The following is a 15,263-nucleotide window of genomic DNA, read 5'->3' as shown; positions in this document are numbered from 1 at the left end:
GCAAATGCTGGATTTCATTTATTTGGTTTACGGTCCGTAGAGATGGTGGTCTTGGTGTCAGCGAGAAGTAAAAACAATTAAGCTCGGAGCATAGAGGCTCCCAATGACCCTTTTTTCCAGCATCGGGGCCTCTGTGATGCTATTAGGGAAGACAAATGTGGAATGAACACACTGCTCATGTTGTTTTAAAGCACAAAAACTTGATATACAAGGAATTCCAGCCCAGTTTTCTTTAAACTGTCCCCGATGTTTCCGCAGGTGTCTGTTCTTGTCCGAGAAAGAATAAAAATCTTATTGAGCTTGTGTTTATAAAGGTACATATTTTAACCTCACAGATGCGTCCTTCATTCTTTTATTGTCAATAAAAGCTGAGAAAAAATAATGCCACCGCCTCATTAGAGAATAAGCACAGTTTATGTTGCAAAGTTTTGCAGTTGGCCTGGATTTGGCAGCATTTCCTGTGTTTTAGACTGAGCTGAAGTCCTGATGTGCCACAGCAGCTGTTTCTCCTCTTATGTTTGCTTTGCACGTGTACGCTCCATACATCTGCAGAAAAGTCAACAGGAAAACGCTGTAGTGGCTCCTACCATCTGAATAAAGCTAACAGTCGTAATGCAGAATGTCAGCAGGTCATAAGCACACTTGTATTTAGTCATTTCATCCAAAAACAGGAATTTGGGTGGTTTGAAACGTTGGTAGCGCGCTGGTTCCTGGCCAGTAGTCAGGTGCCACACACACAGCTATTTACAGTGTTGTTACATGTAATAGCACATATTTCAGCTGTGTTCTCCGTTAAGAATGAGGATTTTATACCATAAACTGTCAGTGATGAGGCAATGCCAATTTAAAATCAAGGGAGGAGCAAAGTCGAACTAAAGCTGCTATTTATGCTCACATCACAGCAGGATGATGGAATGTGCTGATTTGCATTTTGTGTATTCCTGCAAAGTGGAGAGTGATGTTTCTGTGACGGGGAGCTACGCAGATGCTGATACGCAGCCTTATCAAGTGGGTCCGTATTTATTCATTTACAGCAGCAAGGAACAAGGATGCACAATGCTGAGGATACATAACACCAGTCCGACTTGTTGCATCCCCAGCGAGAGGCAGACGGAACAGAGGTCTGCGTAGGCTCCCTGCTTAATGCATGAACACATCACGAGCACTTAATAACATCTGCAGATTTCATCTGTGGAGTCAGAAAATGTCTTATTTAGAGCTGGTTTGCATGAACTGGATATACTCTCTGAGTAGAATGTTGTAGAAAGACATGTGCGGTTACGGCAAAGTGCATCTGATGACTAGTGACAACAGAAACACATTATCCTAAATATGTCTTGTCTCTGACTGCAGGGCTTACCGGGGGCACACCAGTCGAGTCCTTAAAAGCCACATAAATCTTCAGCCGTCCTTCTGTTTGCACCCGTTGGAGGCCATTCTTGGGACGATCGCATGTGTCGAGAGTGCTCTTCTTCCTGATGGCTTCAGCGGCGTGCGGGTGGGGGAGGCTTTCTCTTCCAGCCTCTTCTCAGCATCTCTCTCTCTCTCTCTCCGAGAATCCCCAGCGCTGCATATGTTGTCACGAGTTAATGTGTAGGAGCGTCCTGGGTTGCTGCAGGAAACAACATGAAGTGGGCCTGTTTAGATTTTCTCCTCAGCTTGTTCACATTTTTTGTCCGTCATCAGGCAGCTCGGGGGCTGGAGAGGCAGAGCAGCCTGGATTCTTGTTTGGGTTCCAGCTTTTTTTATTTATTTATTTATTTGTTTGTTTGTTTGTTTGTTTGTTTGTTTGTTTATTAAATAGCATCTCTTATAATCAAGATTGAAACCCAGAGTCTGGCCCAAACAAGCAACAGTAGCAAGGAAACTTAACAGGAAGTAACTTTTAGCAGGACCAAGCTCAGAGGAGAGGAGAGGAGAGGAGAGGAGAGGAGAGGAGAGGAGAGGAGAGGAGAGGAGAGGAGAGGAGAGGAGAGGGGAGGGGAGAGGAGAAGAGAGGAGAGGAGAGGAGAGGGAGGAAAGGAGAGGAGAGGAGAGGAGAAGAAGAGAGGAGAGGAGAGGAGAGGAAGGAAGGAAGTGAAGAGGAGAGGAAGGACGGAAGTGAAGAGGAGAGAAGAGAAGAGGGTAAAACTGGAACCCGTGACCTTCTGGGTGTGCACGTTTCACACTGCTGGGCTGTACACACACCCAGATATTGCATGGGCCTGGCGACAAATTCACCGCCCTGATAACCTTTATTTAACTCTATGACTTATTAATGAAATAAAACAACAATATCGCTAAATGAAAGAAGAGTGGGAAGGATGAGGAGTCGGGAAATACGGTGCCGGCTCCAGGCCTCAGGCACCTAATACTTGTGGGAGAATTTGGTTGCCAAGGCAACAGAGCATCCGGAACAGCCGATGAGCTTAAATACATTTTTTATGAGGTGGTACAAAATGCAGGGAGACAGGTAAATTGAGCCCAGTTGCGGCGTAACAGTAGCAGCGCCGCGGCAGGATTTGGCAGCCGGCGGGTCCAGCTCTCCAACACCACCCCCACCTCCTCCCCCCACTACAGGCCACGGAGTGTAACAAGGTAATTGCATAACAGGCCGACTGAAGTCCCCTAGAAGCAATGGAAATCTAAGGTAACCACAGAAACCCCCCCTATTGAGAAGACAACCTTGAGGAACTCCAAGTGTTGCTTATTTTAGTCTAATGCAGGAAGGAAACATTAAACGCTGATGATGATGATGATGATGATGATGATGATGATGATGATGTCGGGCAATAGCAGTTGTAACACCCGTTAAAGAGGAAACATGAGCGACACCACAGACTGCTGCTCGTGCATTTTGATGATGAGAGGACGGCATTCCGCTGCTTCTGGCCCTGTAGGAGTCTGGTTTCCAAACCTCTCTCGCTCTTTCAGGGCGTCCGAAGCAGCAGCCTGACGGTTTCTTGGTCCGCGGTGAGCTGGAGAGTCTGGCCTGATTGCCCGCTCAGGGAAGGCTTTAATAATCAGAGAGGCATTTCCCACCCTCCAGTATGCTGCAGTGGAGCTCCGAAGAGGTTTCCGGGGGCAAATAAAAATACTTAGCATTTCACTCACCAAACAAACTGAGCGTGCTCCTCGATGCTGAAGGAGAAGTAATATGTGGAGTCGGTAGTTTTGAGCTGAGGGAAGCCATATGGTGTCGCACAAAGTCTGCGAATCACTTTTAATATCCAGGCCGAGATAACGCAGATGGCGTAATGCAGCTTGCGTTTTAACCCGATCAGAATGCGTTTTCGCATCACACCTCCCGCCCTCTGTTCTCCTCTGTCCTCGATATTCCGCGCTCGCCCTGATTTGTCCTCCCAGAGGCAGTGAACGCCACACGGCCACTGCACCACATAATGAAATTTTCTCCCTTTAGCCCAATTTTTTCCCCCTCTTCCTTCTGTACACCCTCACTCCCACTGGGATTACCACAGGCCAGTCTATTCAAACAAATAGTATTTGGGTAAGAACTCAGTCAGAGACATGAACTCGTGCACAGTGGTTGGGTTAGTGCACTAAGAACAATGTGGACTTTCCTTAGGGAAATTAATGGCCTACAAACGACACATTACTGAGTTTCTGTTATTTTGGTGGATTTGCACTGTTCAATCCCAGTAAGGTCCTGGGTTCAAATCCCTGTTAGGAGTCTCTCTGGAACATTTTTATAGTTTTATATTTATATTCATATTCTATTTTTAATTTATTCTATTTTATTTCTTATTTTATTATATTTTTATTATCTTTAATAGGTTTAATGGGGTGAAATGGTGGTGGGAAATTTTGTAGATGCTTGTAGATCTTTGGAGATGCTAATTTCCCTGGTGGACACCCCCTAAAGGGATCAATAAAGTACTCTTGAATCTTGAATCTCAGTGGCATTGTTAGTGTTACATTTGGGTTTTTACAGGACCCGAAAGCAGGCAAGAACGCCAGTCCAAAAACAGGTCTTATTCAACCCAACACAAACTGGCAGTCCTCCTGGACTACAGGGAGCACTAGTTCAATCTTCCGGGGCACAGAGAGCTCCAGCGCAGAGCCAACTCAAGAGTCGGGTTCTGCACAAGTCCAGCAGGACAGCGTGGAGACCTCAAACGAGCAGGGATGACACCAAAACACTCCAACACTGGTAGGCAGGCGCTCCCTCCTTAAATAGGTGGCCTGATGGAAATTGCCAACAGGTGCACCTGCCTGCAGCGCCAGCTGTTGCCAATCGACTCCTCCTCGCCCCCTGCAGGAAAACCAAACACAACCCAGAACCCTGAACCCCACTAGTTAGAGCTCTTAACTAATTACAAACATGCCAGGGATGCAATGTAGCATTATTTAAAATGATAATAACTCTATAAGGCAATCAGTGTTTTCACTTTGGACAGACAGACAGACAGACAGACAGACAGAGAAAATGAGGAAGTGTCAGATTGTAGTTTAAGGTAAATGCCCCTCACACCTGTGAGGGGTCACTGCCACATCCATCCCAATTACCCTCTTCTGCTCCTTGTCATCCACCAGAGAAACAGCTGTTTGCCAGAGTGGAACTTGAAATCCCACCGGATTCGAGGGTGTTGTTCACTCTTTCTGGCGTTCCCATTCATCCCAATTTATTCGGCCCGCAGATGATCCCAGATGTTCCCGCACACTGTCCCCTCATTTCCCTCCCGCTCATGCGAGCGGTGCAGCCCGAGCGGCGTGCGTCTCCCATGGCGGCCCCCTGCCTGGATTATAATTGGCATCTGTGCCGTCCTTGAGGCCAGTGGCGCTCCACCTCGCCACAGGACAACTAGAAACCGTCATCTCCAAGTCACCGCGTATGAAAAGAAGCTGGACATATGATAGAAAACAAAATGAGTTGCCTGTGTGATTATCTTAGCATGCATTTATCAGTCATTGATTGATTGATCAGTTTTATTGATTGTCCTTGTATTTAAGGTGTCAGTAATGTGACTGAGCTCTTACAAAATGTGATTCTGGTGACACCCTGCAGCCCTGCTGATGGTTCTGTCATCAAATTAGGCAACAGATGTTTGGTGAATTATGACATGACCTCCTGGGGGAACCCCCCCAACCTCCCCAAAGCTGTCTCATACCCAAAATGAGTTTGATTTGATGGCAAAGGGGGACATCACAGGTGTGTTTTTTAATCAACTGGTATAAAGGGAACCCTGCTATCAGCTGACTGGAGGGAGGCAGAAGTGGAAAAGCCGAGGTGTCAGATTTGAATCGCTCACTGACGCTGATTTAATTGAGATTTGTGTGAGGTGAATCTCAGACTGCGAGACTAAAATCAATCCCGGTCTTTGATGGAAGCTCCAATGAAAATGAGCAGTTCATTTGGAGGATTAGCCTCATGAATAGACTGATGACATGACAAAAGTCTTCAATATGAATATGGCTTTAAGAAGTCGCGTTATTGGCACCACAAAGTGAGAGAAATGACAGTTTAGCCGAGATCTGTTTGAGAACTCTGCGACTGTCCTTTATGCAACTGTTCTGAAAAAAAGTGTTAAGGGAATTTAAATCTGTCAAAGAATCTGTGAAAAACAGCCATAATCTTAATAAATAATTAAGCATGTCATGTTTGAAAGTTTTCACTGCAGTTTCACTGTCATGAGCTGTATGGTTTGTGGATTTTAATGCCTGTATAGATGTTAAAATGATTTCCAACAGACTGAAGCTCTGTAGTTTTGTGCTGATATGTGTCATTAGGGCAAAATGATGCTCCAGTTACACATGGTCACCATAGTAAGAACATCCGTGGATTGAGTCCAAGAATGCCGGGCTTCTGCATTTACACGGAGTTCCGTTGTGACTGCGTCCATTCTGTTTAAATATCAATGCACATGCTTTAAGCCACAGGGAATCATGTTGCTGTCCCACTGGGAATAACCCCCAAGTGGATAGGATAGGACAGGATAGGATAGGATAGGATAGAAAAGGATAGGATAGGATAGGATAGGATAGGATAGGATAGGATAGGATAGGATAGGATAGGAAACGAAAGGCTATTCTAGGATAGGATAGGCTAGGCTAGGCTATGCTAGGATAAGATAGACTAGGATAGGGTAGGATAGGCTAGGCTAGGATAGGCTATGCTAGGATAGGCTACAGTAGGCTAGGATAAGATAAGATAGGATAGGCAAGGCTACGATAGGACAGGACAGGACAGGGTAGGGTAAGGTAGGCTAGGGTAGGGTAGGGTAGGATAGGATAGGATAGGTTAGGACAGGACAGGACAGGACAGGACAGGACAGGACAGCGTAGGGTAGGGTAGGGTAGGGTAGGGTAGGGTAGGGTAGGGTAGGGTAGGATAGCATAGGATAGGATAGGATAGGATAGGATAGGATAGGATAGGATAGGATAGGATAGGACAGGACAGGACAGGACAGGACAGGACAGGGTAGGCTAGAGTAGGGTAGGGTAGGGTAGGATAGGATAGGATAGGATGGGATAGGATAGGATAGGATAGGATAGGATAGGATAGGATAGGATAGGATAGGATAGGATAGGATAGGATAGGATAGGGAGTGCAAGGGAAGTGGCTTGTCATAATTTGATGTTCGCAGATCTGCTCTGCAACAGACTGGAAACCTCTGTCTTGTACTCCATCTCTCCCCAAAACTGTAATTTTGAACATTGGTGAACAAAAGATGAACGAATGCACATTAGGGCAGTGGTGCTCCCACAGCTGGCACTCATGCCTCTTATTTACCTGAAAGCTTGTTGTGTGTTTACATCCATACTGAGGATGCTACACCTGCATTTCCACCTAATGGTACATTTAAAGTGAGTAAATGGATCCCTAATGTAATACTCAGACACACACACACTGAATCAGGCTTATTCTGAGCTGCCTCTGGGTCTCAGGGGTAAATGGTGCACAGGGGCAGATGTTGTGCATTCACTGCATTTTTTACACCCACACTGGGATGTGGACGGGATGTGGACACATGTGTCCAGCAAACTCTGACACGTGTCCAGATCAGCTACAACGTACTGAAATCTTAATGTGCAGAAAAATACGCACCACTCAAGTATGTTGACGACTTACCCCGAAAAAGCTACGTTTCTTCATTAGATCAAAGCGACACTTTTAACGTGATTTCCTGACCAAAACACCGTGATGAATGCAGGAGCAGAGAATATTCTTTTCCAGCCGCATGCAGCACATTAGGGAGTCTTCGGTTGTGGGGACACACAACTAAGCTCCGAGGTCTGAGGAGAAGGAAAAAAAGCAGTTAGGATGTTTAAATACCAGATATGTTTACAGCTGTTGGGATAACTCAGTCATGTCGCCGTGCTTTCCTAACTACAGCGCAAAAGAAATTACAACTTCAAAGAAAAATCAAAGAAATTACAATGTTACACGACTGCAGATTGTTCACTTATCTCATATGGACTTCGTGTAAATAAATTTGGACTGACTATTGTTATTCAGGTGCACATAAATGCAAAGAGAAGATTTTCTCGCATTGGCTCAGCACTGTGTTTCAGATGTGGCATGCAATAAATTAAATCTAATTAGCTTCTTGGCTTTGATCTTGGTCTCTTTTCCGTGGAAGATCAAAGGTCTGAGTCCCTCCGAAATCCAGAAAATTAACCCAAAGTGAATTAGCTCCTCTTTGCTACATTCGCAACATTTCCTGACAATTTAATTTATATCCATTTATATCTTTTTAAGTTATTGTGTTAAAAAACAAGCAAACATCAGTCGTCCCGTGACCTTTTTTGAGGTCGTATGCTAACATATCATAGATATCCATTTAAGAGAATTCATTTTAATTATTCAGGTGGTGCTCACAGTGACTTTAGCATGTTGGAGGGAAAAGTAAGTTTCTTTAAGTATACAACAAATTGCGAACATTATAATTAAAAAGTTTACTTTTTCGTACTCCTCTTTTGAATTTTTATACTGTCACATTTTTTTCTTTATATATGATTGCCGTTTGTTATTTGTTTATACATGTTCAAAATAAAAGCCAATCCAAAAAAAAAATGTAGATAGAGATCAACAGAGGGGATTTAAGAGTAAAATTATATTGCATTTGTTAAATATGGAACAGTAAGAAGTCAAGAGTGCAACAGGTGGTGGAGTGAGTGGAGGAGTGATACAATGTTCCTACCAAGAGGGATATTCTATCCTTTCATCAGTGAAATCTAAAGAACCATTTATTCAGACACCAGAGATACACATTCAGGGTTTTTTTGTGTGTCTTGCTCATAGACACGTTGACAGGCAATATGTGGAGGTGTGGGATTGGAGCTATGACCTTAACTGGAGCTACAGCATGCAAAAAAAAATTACAAAGGCAAATAGAAAGAATTAAAATGGGTCAAGTATTTAATTAAAGACTGCATGTACAAAACGGTACCTAATATCTTTGAAAGATTGCCCCAAGACTGACCTCATTGTGTTCAGACCTCATCATGGCAAACGGCTCCTGCTTTGTGTTTCTTCAAGTTCATCTGTTCTGAGGGAGATTCTTCAGAGTGCTCGCTGACCAGATATCAACCACAACCTTAAAGAAATGGATGGACAAACTTAACGTAAACGTAAATGGCTATCAGGTGAGAGAGGAAACATGCCTGTATCGTACATTTGAAAGTGATCTGTGATCCACCAGTGGTCTGGAGTGATTAGATTCCTTCGTGCTTCCGCTTGTCTCATTCACCCTGCAGAGAAGCAAATAGATTTACAAGCAGGAGCCGTGACGGTGATTGTCAGCCTACAGAGCAGCTGACCTCCAGGACAGGCTTCCCTTTTTTAATGGCAAGTGATTGTCGTGTTTTATGTTGAACTCTCCAGTTTTCAATTTTATCTGTTATAATAACTGAAATGAATTTTCCCCAGCTTCCCGTGTCCAGTCATGTGACCACGAAATAGATCTCTACATGACCACCTGTTGTAAAAGAACATGATTGCACAACATTAGAATTTTACAAACTACTTAGTCAATTCATTTTTTTTTTTTGGCTTTTGAACTGAAACATCCAAAAGGTAAAACAGCACGTCTTCGCACCATAGTCTTCCGATGTTTTTGTTGCTTTATTAATATACATTATTGGGAGCTCTACCAAGGTAATTAGCTCATGCTAGCTATGCTTTTGTCCACGTCAAACCTGCCATTGTCAAGCTAAAGCTAACATGTACATAAATAGATTAGTGAGGGGTGTTTCTATTATTGTCCTTGCATATCTAGACTCTAAAAATGTTAAAATATTTAAAGTTAGCAAAAATGATAAATAAATAATCAAATACGTAATATAAATTTTAAAAAGAATGGGAAGAACAGACAATTTTCATTTGCATAAAGTAACGTTTTCACTTTGGCTTTCAGATAAATTTGACCTTGAACAGTTAGGAAAAGAAAATGAGACCAAGAAATTCTTTCCCGAATCCTGCAGAGAGTAATGAAGGTTGTGAGTGTATTTCCACACCTCAGTGATGTGAGAGGGACCCTGGGTTCCTGACCTGGAGAATAAAATCTGTCCAGGGATACACTGCAGAAGACAGATGATCATCATTTGGATGAAAAAAAGTCTGAATGGCAACAAAAATGGTTATTTCCTTTATTATACATGAGTTATCTTTAAACCTTTGTCCTGTCCAACAGTAAAGCAGCAGCAGTGCGACTGAAGGGCTTTTTTGTGCTTTCTCAGGATGAGTCTGCTTTCCTGTATCCTGCATCGCAATGAGTATTAATATATATGTTTCATAAATGAATATTGGACCTGACTGAAACTGCCCAGAAAAACCCACACACTGTCACAGCAAAACACCAACAACACAAACCACAAAAGACACAACAAACAACAGCAACTTCTACCAAAACAACTAAAGACTTCAGACATTAAGACAGATAGAACAGAAGATCAAATGGACAGTGGATGATAAAATTATATTTAAGAATGCATCTGCTCATAAATGTATACGTAAAGTGTAAAGTTTGTCCTTCAGTTTACTTATATCTGTACATATATACATATATCTGTAGACATGCTGTTGGTTAATGGAGGTGAGACTGTGTGTCTGTGTGTGATGAGTGTGTTATGTGTGGTAGTCTGCAACTCTGTGTGCCAACTACTGAGACTGGGACGCTGCCCCCCCACACCACAACGATCCAGCAGGCCACAGATAGCCAGAACACCCTTGACCCGCACAGGACAGAACAGACCAAAGGATCCAACCTCCAGGGCAGAAAAGCAGAGGACCACCGACGGGGCCCCCCCACAGCAAAAGGCACCAGCACCAGATGATCAGGGACCGAACACTCCCAACCCTGCTGGAAACCAGACCCCCCCTGAAGGCACTGATATGTCTGGGCGACAGTCCCCACAAGCCTGAGAGCGCACGGCTACACGACCGGGGGCCCACCGCCCACCAGAGAAACCAAAGCAGCGGCAGACCTCAGCCCCTGAAGGGAGGACGAGGACCCACCTGAGACAAAAACCCTGTGACACCCACGACGCAACATGCTGATGCACAACAGGAGGGGTGGTGGGACCAGAGTCCATACAGTCACAATCACACACACCCATTCGCAACACACTCACACACGTGCCTGCACACCCCAGGCAGGATCCCATCCTGCACCGGGATCCCATCCTGCACCGGGATCCCAACCTGCACCGGGTTCACATCCTACACCGGGATCCCATCCTGCACCGGGATCCCATCCTGCACCGGGATCCCAACCTGCACCGGGTTCACATCCTGCACCGGGATCCCATCCTGCACCGGGATCCCAACCTGCACCGGGATCCCATCCTGCACCGGTTTCACATCCTGCACCGGGATCCCATCCTGCACCGGGATCCCAACCTGCACCGGGATCCCATCCTGCACCGGGTTCACATCCTGCACCGGGATCCCATCCTGCACCGGGATCCCAACCTGCACCGGGATCCCATCCTGCACCGGGTTCACATCCTGCACCGGGATCCCATCCTGCACCGGGATCCCAACCTGCACCGGGATCCCATCCTGCACCGGGTTCACATCCTGCACCGGGTTCACATCCTGCACCGGGATCCCATCCTGCACCGGGATCCCATCCTGCACCGGGTTCACATCCTGCACCGGGATCCCATCCTGCACCGGGATCCCATCCTGCACCGGGAACCCATCCTGCTCTGATGGTTGCAGAGGCTGTACCAGACAAGCTTTTCCTACCACATTGTAGGAAAAGCTCATCCACCACAAGAACTCCTGCCACAGAGTTCTGTGTTCTACAACCTTCAGCACCAAGCAGAGATGCAGGTGTGTTCGGAGCTTCAGGTTCTGGAGCAGCATTATTCACCGAGATGCTCGGTGGGATAGAGACAGGTACTTTCTGTCTTTATCTGGATTCCAGAGAAAGAATTCTGCTTTCTTTCTCTCTTTTCTTGATGAATCTGGACTCTGTCCCTCTGAAGACGAGTTGTCCTGGACCGCTGGAGACTTTTCCTGGCATCCACTCTAGGTAAGTTAAGAAAACCATGTCCACAGACAGCTGGCGTAAGCTGATTTTCTCCTTTGTTTCAATCCTCATTAAGCTTCATCGAGCCACTGATTGTGTACTGATAGGATTCTCTCCTCCTCTGCCTGTTTCTGTGGTAATTTCTCTTTAATCCAATCAAATCAATCTTCAATGTAAAGAAGATTAATCACTACTTAACTGCTCTTTGTATCAATCAGTTAAAGAATCACCATTTATTATAAGTGTTTTTTTTTTTTATAAATCCATTAAATAGCCTGTAATATTGCCTTAATGAGTAGTAAACGTTTTTTGATCAATCTGGGTTTATTACAAATAAAAAGAATAATTAATTGTCTTCATTAACATTTCTTTATTGAGGAATCAAAACATCAGCCTATACCATCAAATGGAAGTTAGCAGCAGTGACTCCAGCGATGGGAAATGGGGCTGTCTGGGCTTAAAATGAAGGGTAAACTTGATGGGTTCGACCCCGAGGTGGGCGCCACACACCAAACTCACAATCACAGGATTGGCCACGCTGAAATTCAGTGAAACAATGCTTCAGAATTCCACGTACAACACAGTCTGTGCTCCAGAAACTCATTACACACTGATTATGGGCCAATTAGACTGCAGATAGAATCCCATCCACTTCATCCTGGCTCTCCATGTAACGTGAAACAAGCCCAGAAATGAGGATTTTTAATTTGCTGCTTACATGCACACACCTGTTCTGAGACATTACATAGATTTCATGTTCATGTGAATTAAAGCAAAACAAGGTTGTGCATCTATTCATGTTCGAAGCGAGCAGCGGAACGCATCTGTCCAGCCTGTCCTGGTTAGTCTGGAGCTGATCAGGAGGACATGCACATACTTAACAAGCTGATCGTGATGTTCTAATCTACAGTTGCTAATTCTCACCTTCCTCCTGCTCTGTGTGGATGGAACAGCTATGCATCAATGCAAATAAACAGCGACCAATACTGAGATTATTTGTCCTTGGGGAAGGGGGGGGGGGGGCTACTCGTACCTGGGGGGGAGGCGGGGGCTTTGGTGTGTCGGCAAAATAATGGACTTGGGAGATGACTGCAATCAACATTGATTTTAGTTCAAACAATGGAGGCAACATTTGCTGTAGCACCAGTTATTGCAGAACGATAGGGGGTGAGCACCTTTCTCACCACCAGCGTGAGAAAGCGTGACCACGACCACTCAGATGCATCGATGGTGCGTTTGCTGCGCTCTCCCCCCGTTTGAGCACCGGCCGCCTTTCATCAAATCCCAAAAAGAAAAAACCAACATGTCCAAACAAGGTGAAAACAGGCTGCAAGTGCAAATATTTATTCAAATCACATTTGATAGTGATGGCCTTACATTTGTAGAGAGAAAAAAAGGATGAAATTAAATCCTAATAAAGGTTTATATATTTTTAAATACTTTTTTCCAGTAAAGTTGAAGAAAACACTCCAGATATACAGTATAAAAAATAACAGGGAGTAGTTTAAAGTGTGCAGCTAATCTGAGAGTAAATGCAATGTTGTGCGTCTGAGGACTGTTGTAATGAGGACCACAGAGGCAAAGAGCCATATAATCATTCTCCCTTTGGCTGTCCAGGCTCAGCCCCCCCATTTCGGCCACTAATCCTTCCTTGCGGAGTCCTAATGTAAGGCGAACTGCAAGAGCACTGCGCTAGATGCTGTTTAAAAGTGCACGTTTGGAAGCACGCTGAAATGCAGGAGCGCGTCGTCTCTCCTGAGTTTATGCTGAGCTGTGGTTTGAGTCAACAAGCTGATGTTTGAGCTCCGTGCAAGGACATCCCACCCTGACCTGCCCACTGGGGCCGTACTGGCAGTTCAGGACTGTGTTGCTTTTTAATGCTAATTCATCTTCAGTGTTTGTGGGTCCATGTGCAAATACCTAGTGACACCTTATCAGCCCAGTAGACCACTCCGCTCTGAATGCTGGTCTACTTGTGGTCCCCAGAGTCTCTAGAGGTATAATGGGGGGCCGAGCATTTAGCTACCAGGCCCCCCTGCTATGGAACCAGCTCCCTGTCCAGGTACGGGAGGCTGACTCCATCGCTACTTTTAAGATCAGACTTAAAACCTTCCTCTTTGAAAAAGCTTATTGTTGTTAATTCTGTAGTTCCAGTTACTATCATAGACAGACAAATCATCATACTTAGGGGGTCGTCTAATCGTTAGGTCACATCTTAGTTATGCTGCTATAGGCCAAGGCTGCCGGGGTCCAGAAACATGATCACCTGACAGGCCTCTGTCACCCCACTGGGTCATGGTTTCCTCTCCTCTCCTCTCCTCTCCTCTCCTCTCCTCTCCTCTCCTCTCCTCTCCTCTCCTCTCCTCTCCTCCCTCTCTACCCAGCCCCCCCATCAGCAGGATGCTCCCCACCACAAGATCCTGGTCCTGCTCCAGGTTTCTTCCTGTTAAAGGGGAGTTTTTCCTTGCCACTGTTGCTTGTGGGGGGTCAGGCCCTGGGATTCTGGAAAGCGCCTAGAAACAATATTTATTGTAACAGATGCTGTATAAATAAAGATTGATTCATTCATTGAAATAATAATAATAGTAGTTATAATAGTTCCAGTATCTCATCATATGAATCAAGCCAGTAGCTCAATGTTTCGAGGAAACTTTGACAAAAAAAATAAACTTTTATTGTATTTTACTCCAGTCACCTTTATAAATATTCGATTTTGCCACGAGCAAGAAGACTGTGTACGCAGCAAATGAGAGCCAACAATAATTCCCGTCATAACTCTTCACCTGAGCTGCAGTTGCAATAAACCTTTCTAAGGTGTTGTAATATTGATTTGTCGTTATCATACTTCCAACGTATGGATTGCTGACCTCGTGCAGATTCCCCAAACCCAGCTCACGATGGGGGACCGTGGAAACTGCCCCACCCCTGTGTCAACCTTGACAAATGAACTATTATTAATTAATGATAGATATGCCTCATTAAGAAGGGGGCAGTATCCTCGGATCAGGGGTCACTAACTAGTAGCCAAATCTGTCTAAAAAGGTTCGACTCTTTACCTGAAAGTGTCACTATTAACATAAAATAGCATTAAATATTAACACCAAACAGGCAAGTGCGGGCATAAATCTGAGGATAGACCTGGGGAGGGGAGGGGAGAGGAGAGGAGAGGAGAGGAGAGGAGAGGAGAGGAGAGGAGAGGGGAGGGGAGGGGAGGAGAGGAGAGGAGAGGAGAGGAGGGGAGGGGAGGAGAGGAGAGGAGAGGAGAGGAGAGGAGAGGAGAGGAGAGGAGAGGAGAGGAGAGGAGAGGAGAGGAGAGGAGAGGAGAGGAGAGGAGAGGAGGGGCGAGGAGAGCGACGTTGGTGTATTTTGGATTTGAAATCTGTGATACAATGATGTCACTCGTGCCATTTCCAGTGACAGCTCGTCACTGAAAGCACGAAGGCAAAAAAAAAAAAAATACTTGAACTCCTCTCAAAAGTAATCTTCTATCTCTTTATCTCCAGACACACTCTGGATCCCTCACGCGCTCCAGTCGCTGCGTTTACGTCCTGATTTCCAGGCTTGATCAGGAAGTTTAAAGATGTTGTTGTCTTGCGAAGCAGGACAACTTTGATGATTTATGAATGAATTAGCAGGACTCTTCTGACTCTACTGTATTTATCTAATTCAGGCCTCCTCTTTGATGGGGTGCGCTGGGACGGCTCCCACATTACGTAACATCAACGCTGCAGCTCATTCAGATGTTTGCGCAGCGTGCTGCCCGTGCCTAGGTGCACCCTCCCACAG

At 45.1% G+C, this 15,263-nt stretch overlaps 2 long non-coding RNA genes across 2 annotated transcripts; one reads left to right on the top strand and one right to left on the bottom strand.

Moving 5' to 3' along the window:
- Positions 1 to 435: 435 nt before the first annotated feature.
- Positions 436 to 7,151, bottom strand: LOC115249183 (uncharacterized). The gene is made up of 3 exons (XR_003887893.1): positions 7,070 to 7,151; positions 1,361 to 1,612; positions 436 to 546 (listed from the first exon to the last, which is right to left on the bottom strand). It is a non-coding gene; the product is annotated as an uncharacterized lncRNA (long non-coding RNA).
- Positions 7,152 to 10,886: 3,735 nt separating this feature from the next.
- LOC115249229 (uncharacterized) lies at positions 10,887 to 11,692 on the top strand. Its single transcript, XR_003887924.1, has 3 exons — positions 10,887 to 11,278; positions 11,434 to 11,480; positions 11,554 to 11,692. It is a non-coding gene; the product is annotated as an uncharacterized lncRNA (long non-coding RNA).
- The last annotated feature ends 3,571 nt before the right edge of the window (positions 11,693 to 15,263 follow it).

The sequence above is a fragment of the Takifugu rubripes genome, chromosome 3 (genome assembly GCF_901000725.2).
Source record: "Takifugu rubripes chromosome 3, fTakRub1.2, whole genome shotgun sequence".
Taxonomy (NCBI): domain Eukaryota; kingdom Metazoa; phylum Chordata; class Actinopteri; order Tetraodontiformes; family Tetraodontidae; genus Takifugu; species Takifugu rubripes.
The sequence above is the reverse complement of the archived record's forward strand: the minus strand, read 5'-3'. Positions and strand labels throughout refer to the sequence as shown.